Source organism: Nuphar pumila, chromosome 12 (genome assembly GCF_984573655.1).
Source record: "Nuphar pumila chromosome 12, dmNupPumi1.hap1.1, whole genome shotgun sequence".
Taxonomy (NCBI): domain Eukaryota; kingdom Viridiplantae; phylum Streptophyta; class Magnoliopsida; order Nymphaeales; family Nymphaeaceae; genus Nuphar; species Nuphar pumila.
The window spans coordinates 10,429,126-10,436,039 of record NC_143260.1 but is presented as its reverse complement, the minus strand read 5'-3'; the positions used below and the strand labels follow the sequence as shown (position 1 = coordinate 10,436,039).

The 6,914-nt window shown below is 43.8% G+C and overlaps 1 pseudogene; it reads right to left on the bottom strand.

Annotated features, from left to right (window-relative positions):
* Positions 1–4,887: 4,887 nt before the first annotated feature.
* Positions 4,888–5,712, bottom strand: LOC149819956 (AT-hook motif nuclear-localized protein 28 pseudogene; annotated as a pseudogene).
* Between the last annotated feature and the right edge of the window lie 1,202 nt (positions 5,713–6,914).

Here is a 6,914-nt window from a genome sequence, read left to right as displayed (position 1 = left end):
TCATTAGCCATAAACTCAATCTTGCAGTTATTATCTTTGGTAAGTTTAGCAACTAATAGCAAATTTTTCTGAATAGTCAGCACATGCAAGACATTCTTTAAAATGAGGTTTGTCGAGCCAGAAGGTAGCGATACATTCCCAATATTTTGAATGAGCATTTTTTCCCCATTGCCAACAATAACAGAATCTAATCCATGATAGGTCGACTTATCTTGCAATTTCTGATCGGAATTTGTCATATGGTGAGTAGCTCCATTGTCGGGATACCAAGCTTGATTTGTTCCTGCATTGGGGGTCGCTTGATTCGCTCCGGCATTAAGGGCCATAGCCATGAATGCCTTCGGTATATGATCATAGCATTGTCAGGCGGTGTGATTTTTGCAACCACAATATTGGCATGTAGCAACATTATCCCCGCTGGTCTGGTCTGGTTTGGTTTGTAATACCCGCGCCTATTTCCGCGACCTCTACCACGAACATAAAAATTGTTGCGACCTCTCCCACGTTGAGCAATAAAAGCAGTTGAAGATGATTCAACTTGTGCCGCAGTGTTGGGGGAAAACATGTGCAGCCGTTTCTCTTGAGTAAGAAGCATATTATATAACTCTGAAAAAGTGGGAAGTTGCTTGAAAGTAGAGACAGTAGTAACAAAGCTTTCATAGTCGCTACTCAAACCATTCAAAGCATGAAGAACTAAATCCAAATCATTGCTTCATGATTTACGACACACAAAGAATCACTCAGAAATTTGGCATGATGTAGATAATCAGCCATCGATTTGTCCTCCTTTTTAACATTTTGAAGGTCTCTTTTGAGATGAATAATCCAAAGATTCGACTGTGAGGCATGTTGATGTTCCAGAGTACTTCAAGCCTCACGAGTAGTACTATGACGAATTAACTGAGCTAAAATAGATTCAATCACGATCGCCTTGATCCAACTTAGAGCAAGCTAGTCTGCTCTTTTCCAGGCAGCAAATTTGGGGTTGATTTTATTTTGAACAAATTGTTTTGAAGCAGGGCATGAACCGTTAACATACCTTATCAAATCTTGACTGATCATGTCGCTTTCGATTTGAGATCGCCACAGCAAATAATTGGATTTGTCCAGCTTAATCGAAACAAGGTTGGAGAAGGTGTTCCATTGAATCACAGGAGCTGAAAACAAACCAGATGAGTTGGGGCTATTTTCGGATGCCATAAATGGGAATACGAGAGGTCACACGATCTCAGATGAAAATCAGAGATGGCTCTGATACCATGTAAAGAAAAACAAAAAACAAGTAGAAGAAAAGAAAACAACTCTTAACGTGGTTCGACTAGGAAAAGCCTACGTCCACGATAGTCTTTCTCTCTCTCTCTCTCCCTTTTTCTCGATAATAAACACGAGAGAGAGAGAGAGTCCATCTATTTATGCTATTTATTTACATGGGATAAGATCCACTTTGTTAGGATTTTGTTTACATTTTGTAACAACTTTATACATGTCAAGTTTATCATCATATTTGGTTTTGCTAACAGCACTGTGTTTGATATTATCTCCAACGACGTGTTGTCCGTCTTTATCTTTTTGGACTTTCAACTGGTCCGGCCTGCTGATATTAACAAATGAAAAAAAATCTAAAGTTCAACTTTCTTTCAAAAAACCCATCTAGTTTAACTATGTAGTGCAGCTGCTGACCCCAACAGTTTGGTATCCTAGTATTGGTCTCGTGGGAATGGATGACACACATCCAGTACAGGAGGACACTGCCTTTTGATGGGTTTTGGTCGTGGATGCAATTGATGTCATAGCTAAACAATAACTTCATCCATAAAGGGCCATAACATATTTCGTGGGAGCTGAGAAAGACTGTTCCTTCTCAATCTCATCGCGCTATATGTTTTTTTTATATTTACACAAAGAAACCACTCTCAGGAACAGATACCTAGCCGTGCTGGCTAGGCCTGTCATACTTAGGATTACTATCCTAACAAAGTAAAACTTCGTGGGTTTACCCCTTTTCCCTATAGATCTGCCACTCTGATCGCTATGGCCACGTTTGGAAGTGAGAAAGATGTAGGAAAATTGATGCAAAATAGAAAATCGGTACAGATTTTCTGACCCTTCCAAACCAAACGAAAGAGACTTTTTAGCTAAGAGAGTTTTTCTAAAAAGTATACTTTTTTTATAGGAAACATTCTTACCATGAGAAAATTTATTTTTACACTCTCCACCTCTCATCTCACCACCACCCACCCACCATCTCACTGTCACCCACCGCCATCACCACCTCCCTCCTCCTCTCTCATTTTTTCACATTTTCCCACTCTGTTTTTCTCATAATACACAAACAAGCGAAAAACTTTTTCTTGAAAAACTTTTAGTATGAAAAACTCGCATAGGCAAAACTTTCTTTTCCTATAAGAGTTTTTTTTTCTTCCAAAAGTGCCCTATATGATGCATGTCTAGGCGCTGGTGTTTCAGTTCTCCCTCAGGATGCATAATGGACATTTTTCATTGATAGCAAGTTCATAATGGACAATTTACATGACATCTAACAACTGCCAACTTTTGTCCAAAACTAATTCGACGCCATCCTAACAGAGGGACCGTTTTGCAATAATAGTGGAACAGGGCAACTGATTTACCATTTTTTTTAAGGCAGGGACTAATTTACAAATCTCAAATAAGGCAGGGACCATTTTGCAAAAAAACCAAAAAAAAAAAGTTTTACAATACTCCAAAGATTGGTAATCAACAACAGCTCATAGACAAAGTATCAAATGCATGTATTGCATATATTGGTTAAGTTGAAATACACGCTGTTTTTTTATTTGACTTTATATTATATGCAACGTAGCTACATGGTGGCCATGCAGTCGCCTGCCTGACAGCCAACCATCTTGGCATTTTTCGAGATAGGTGCGGTGTCTATCTTAAGAAATGTTGAGATAGATGGTCAGCAGTCATGAAGTAAAAACCCTCTCATAAACTGACTACATGGTGGGCCTTCAGTTTTTTTTTTTTTTGACAAGAGGTTGGCCTCCAGTTGGTAAAACCCTTAGGGTCTCTCTTGCTGATCGGAGAGTACACCCAGTTTGACCTTGTGGCAAGAAACGCTTTCAGTAGGTTTCGATCTTGTGAGGTCCCCTCAACTTGGTAACATTCACAAGTCGCCCCTACCAGATGAGCCCAGCTCTTGTGGGCTGAGACGCCAAGACCAACTCACATGGACTCAGTAGAGTTCCTGTTTTGTAGCATCATGAGTGGCTTTTACTTATGTCAAAGAAACCTAACCGGGTTTAGAAATCTCTTTCCATGACTTCAATTGAGTAGCACGTTACCGTAAAGAGGCTCCTGACTAGCGGACTTACATCAACTGGGCCTCTTCTCTATGTCTAAGAAATTATGGAATGGTGCTTACATTTGTCCCTTTGGACATTATCAATGAACAGAGGACCAGCATTTCTTCCCCCACTAATCTCTTCATGATATCCCATTATTTATACTACTTTAGCAACTTCATACTCTTCTAAGAGCCTTTGTTCGCAAAGTTAACGAACCAACTAAACTCGCTGTAAATCTGAATAAATTCTACCTTTTTTGGATTTATAACTCGAAGAAATCACACCCAGCATGAAGACCTGGTCAGACTGGCTCAGCCTGCCATACCTACGGTCGTCATGATAACAGCATAAAACTCTTGAGGCTAGGATCTCTGCTTCCGGGGCCTATGCTATACATTGGCTTGCACAGAGGAGCCTATGAGCCAAGGTTCCACCCCACTAAGCCAACCCCCCTTGGGGATAATAGATTCTACTTGTGATCATTAAAAGTTTTGAACTACCAAAATAGAAAAAGTAAAAAAAAAATAGCACTGCTCTCTCTCTCTCTCTCTCTCTATATATATATATATATATATATATATATATATATATATATATATATATATATATATTTTTCAATTATCATTACATCCCATCACATGTAGGGCTGGTAAACAAGCCGAACAAAGCTTGACTCATTTTCTGCGACAAACCAAACCAAGTTAGCTAAACAAGCCTTGCTCGAGCTAGCTCATTTACAAAATAACTACATTATTTTCAAGTTGTAATCATTTGAACCCTCACTTCAACAATCACTCCTTATGGTATAAAAAATCCAAACACTTGAACACCTGGTTGTTTGTTTAGGCTTGCCAAGCCTATTTCACCAGAGTTCAGGTGAGTTTGTACGACAAAGAGGCTGAGAGACGTGTAGAGTGAGGGTGGGCAATGAATAGTAGCTAAAATGTGAGCGAGCCTAAACTCAAATAGTAGGCTGATTTAAGTATTCAAAATGGTGAAGTGACTTATTGGGAATAATACATATGAAGCTGGTAAAGCTCTCCCTAAAAACGTACTTTCCAAACCCCACTTTACCTGAACGGCTAACAGCAGACTGGCTTCTTCAGCCTATTTCACGAGTTAGAACGAGCTCTTTACCAGCCGAACACAAGTGGTTCTCAGCCTTAATCACCTTACTCGAACTTTGTTACCAATTAACTCCTTTAAACACAAGAATACTCCATAAACTCGTGGTAGATCCAAATTGATTCTACTTGGTCACCACAATATTTGAAAGAAATATTAAATAAACTCCCAAAAGTAAAAATTAAGAGATTCTCTCTCTCTCTCATCCTTGGCCAACTGCCATTACATGTCATCACATTCATATGATTAACTGTGATGCGAATTAATTTCTTAAAACACGAGAGAGTGCATCATATCACTAGACAAACCAGGCCAAAAGTTAGATCAAATACAAGATTAATTAGTACGTACAGATGACATCAATCCCTATCAACATGCGCATGTCATAGCTCATGCATGGAGGAGGAGAGATATAGGTGACCACCAACTTCACTCAGTAATGAGGAGGAGGAGGAGGCCTAGAGGAAGGCACCCACGTGAACGCATCATGGGGCAGTTGGCAACTCAACGGGTTATACATGGACATTGAGCAAGCTTCCAGCTCGGCCTCGTTCTCCTTCTTAACACCGCCACCGCCGCCTCCACTACTGGTCCTAGTGTCGCCAGATTCCTCGTCGTTGGCCGGAAGCCGGTGGAAGGAGGGGTTGTTGAAGGCGGCAGCGATGAGGACAACCGGTCCGGCCGCGATGAGGCTGCCGGCGACTGTGCCGCCGACGACGTGGCCCTGGGCGCCGGCGAGGGAGATGGTAAAGGAGGAGGAGGGTGAAGGGGAGGAAGGGAGGAGGTAGGTTCCGGTAAGGGAGAGGATATCGAACTGGCCGTGGAAGGTGAGGGTGGTGCCGGCGGAGGGGCGGCCGGAGGAGGCGGTTGGTTGGTGGAGGAGGGAGACGTTGGCGACGGTGCCCCTGCCGCTGATGACGCAGAGGCCGAGGTGGTGTCGCCGGGCGAAGCGGGCGACGCTCTCCAGGACGTCGCAGCCGGCGGAGAGCTCAAGGACGTGGGGGCGCATGGCGTTCTCGGCGTCGCGGGTGATGACGATGGGCGGCTTCGGCTTGTTCTTCGATCCGGGGGGGCGGCCCCGGGGCTTGCGAGCCACGTCGATCGCGACCATCGTCCCCCCAGCGGCGGACTTCTTGGACTTGCCGCCGGTGCTGCCGCTCTCAGCCTCTTCGTCCTCCGAGGTCGCCGCGCAGTCTCGGCCACCCCTCCCTCCCACCACCACCATCGCCATTCCTCCACCACCTACATACTCCGCCATCTTACTGGAGGGTGGAATCGTGGTGTCTATGCGAGAGAGAAAAGAGAAAAGGAAGGGAATGACAAAGTTCGCAGAAGAAAGGAGAAACGGGGAGAGAGAAAAGCAAGGGAATGCTTCGGAGAGAGAGAGGTTGAAAGATATGGGTACTGAGGTTGCGATGTAGAGAGAGAGAGAGTTTAGGCTTTTTCAGCGTTTTTACGAGAGAGAGAGAGAGAGAGTTCAGGCTTTTTCAACGTTTTATGAGAAGCCTTTGGATTTTATAAAAATAAAGGAAAAAGAAAAATGAAAATTAGGGTTTGGTCTCATCGATAAGAAAAGACAGAGAGGGGAGGGTTGATTTTTTGCACCGATCATCCCGATCTGCGGGCCCCACTTTGGGCTTTTCTTCCCCTTCCCCACCGTGTTGGTCTCTCTCTCTCTCTCTCTCTCTCTCTCTCTCTCTCTCTCTCTCTCTCTAAGGTCTTTGACAATGACCACCCTAATCAATATAACTGGCCAAGTTTGAATTGGGCTGACCCGCCGGGCCGCCACAGTGGCTGTAATAGTAGTACCTTGGACCAAGGGTTTGGAAAATCTGGACTTGGTCCATGTGGGGTTTTAGAGCTGACGTGGTTTACTGGATTTTTCTTTGCTCTTATGAAACGGCTTTGTTATACCATGGACATCTTGACTAGTACCAGCCAACCAAGTCTTGATTGATTGACTGAGAGCAGGTCCAAGATTTAAGGAGGCAAAGTCCAAGCAAGCCTTAATGGACCTAACCAAGTCATTCATGGCCACTAGTGAAATCCTATTAAATGGGTATGAGCCAGATATTTACCACGCTAAAGGCTGAACTGAGTGCTTTGGGGACGGCTTAAGGAGGGGTGGACAGTGGGCCCATAGCTTGCCGGCTGGCTTTCGGGTACCCAGACTAAATCAGGTCAGGCTCAGGCTGCAAATCCAATCGCCCAAATAATGGCTGGCTCTGATTGGGCCGAGCCCTTGTGTAAATAACATGAGACCCGATCAGCCCAACCATCGAGCCTAATGGGTAAGGCCCCACCCGAGCCTGAGCTCAAGTATGACTAAGTCGATCGGGCCCTAATCAGGCCGGCCCGAAGTCCACCCCTAACCATAAGATCTTCACATTTTTTGGCTTATCAAAGGAACATAATGAACTAATTATAATATGACTCGTCTTTAATTAGGATAAGGGCCCC